Source organism: Priapulus caudatus, unplaced genomic scaffold (assembly GCF_000485595.1).
Source record: "Priapulus caudatus unplaced genomic scaffold, Priapulus_caudatus-5.0.1 Scaffold56, whole genome shotgun sequence".
Lineage (NCBI taxonomy): Eukaryota > Metazoa > Priapulida > Priapulimorpha > Priapulimorphida > Priapulidae > Priapulus > Priapulus caudatus.
Genome location: NW_014577117.1, coordinates 410,051 through 412,419, shown reverse-complemented (window position 1 = coordinate 412,419; position 2,369 = coordinate 410,051).

Below are 2,369 nucleotides of genomic sequence, written 5' to 3'. Positions count from 1 at the left end.
CCCTCTCTCTCTCCCCTTCCATCTCTCCCCCCCTCTCTCTCTCTCTCTCTCTCTCTCTCTCTCTCCCTCTCTCTCTCTCTCTCTCTCTCTCTCTCTCTCTCGCTCTCTCTCTCTTCGATCTTCTATCGTTCTCTCTCGCGTATGTTCTTGTATGTCTGCCTCAGCTACACAAGGACGCGTCGAGACGAAAGAGGTAACGGAGCGCCGCCGGGGCACGAGGAGCGTTGCACGCTGCGGCGACGAATCTAGATCACAAAATGTCTGAGCAGACGCGCTGCTGAATGGTTTTATAACAAGGCGTGACCTGCTTGGCAGGCTATAATTACTTCCGCGGCATTACTGGGTCACGGAGCCGAGTCGAGGTGCTAGCGGCAGTAGGTGCCCCCCTCTCGTCTTCCTGCTCGCTGAGCAACTATAAACGCTAGGTCGCTGGTTGCGTGCGACAAATGTTGATGGATTATAGCTTGTCGTTTGCGGTTACCACTCGACGGAATTATTACTACAGCACCCGATGAAAGCGTGATGCTGTGTCGTTTGATTTCAACGGCGTAGACATACGCGCGTAGACATTGGCGCAAACGCGTTATTCCGGCTACGCGTTGCGTTTGAATATGATTCTAATATAATATGAGCGAAAAATTACGGTTGTGGAATGTGATTGCCAGAATGCAAAGACGCGACTGTGGCAACAGTTTCTTGTTGCAACAGCTGGAATTTCGCTGCAAACATTCAGAGGCTGTGTGATTTTATAACAACCGTTCAAATGTTTGCCTGCAGCGTAGAGGTTTTTCCACGTAAACTGTAGCTCTCGCAATAATGCGATTTTTACCAGGTGGGAAGGTTGGTTCGATGTGGCACCGTTCCAGTGATGCTGTCGGCTTACACGCGCGCTGTGAGTGATGGCTGATCACTGCTCGTTACAGGTAGAGAATAGACGATGCAGCGTGATGCGAACATGCCGAGGAAAGTGATGAGAAAATAATTGTGCAAACCCAAAAGCTGTTCGCACGCCTCTGAAACGAGAATTACATATCCTGACCGAATTAAGTCTGTACTTGTAAGCCGTAATACCATTGAACGAAATACGACGAAATGCCATCACGCCGAAATACCATTGAACGAAATACGACGAAATACCATCACGCCGAAATACCATTGAACGAAATACGACGGAATACCATCACGCCGAAATACCATTGAACGAAATACGAGATATATATATATCATATATATATCCGAGCGTGAAAATGACCGCGCGCCGCTTTATATATAGGGGCTCATGGCATGACGTAAATCGCTGATAAGAATTACCGCGGAACGTTAGGCCCTGCGTCGCTCCGGTACGATGTAGTAGCGGGCGGCGCCCAACCGTACCAGCAGTACCGGACCCCGCGCTGCTACGCAGTACGCAGCATAACCGCTTTCCTCAACTTTCTCTCACAACATATAGCACCAGCTGAGGAGAGACATAGATGTGTCTGCTTCCCGTACAGATTAACTGTAGCGAGAAACAGCGTGCAGCGCGCCGGTGAGTCGCAAATAATGGCTGGCGTCGGCGCGCTAGCCACGCAGCGATGCGTGAAAGTTCCATCGAAGCAGCAGCTCGCCGACAATACCATGGCTCAGTCGACAGTTAGTAATCTCGTGCTGGATCTTATAGGCATCCCTGACAAAACGCACCGACCAGGTGTGCCGTCGGCGTGTGTTTGTGCTGTGTGTGTGCTGTGTGCTGTTGTGTGTGTGTGTGTTTGTGGTGTGGTGTGTGTGTGTGTGGTGCGAGTGTTGCGTGGCGCGTGTATGTGCGAAACGTGAGTGTGTGTGTGCGCGCCGCGCGTGGTGTATGTGTTCTGTGTACTGCCGCCGCATGTGTGTGTGTGAGAAAGAGAGAGAGAGGGAGAGTTCGTGCGCGCGTTGTAAGTGTGTCGGTCGTGTTTGTTCAATCTAGTCGCTGAGGGCAGATTAACCGCGTCCTGCCATGACGCCGGACACGCCAAGAACATTGATTTGATAACAGTTTCAGCACAACCCGATGCGCTCTATAGGGAGTTTTGGCCAGTCCGCCTTACGAGTACAGCACTGCGGCGCGCACACACACTACACACGGCACACACACACACTACACACACACACACACACACACCACACACACACACACACACACACACACACACACACACTCACCGGCTGCACACACACGCGCACCACGCGCGCACACACACACGCGCACGCACGCAACTGAGATCACGTCGACGCCATTATGGGTTTCTCATGAGGTTAAACATTGTGGGGATACTTGAGTGGATGTGCCTTAACGACGGCACTCACCTTCAAAGATTGCACGTCCATATTCCTACATTTGGATAATTATC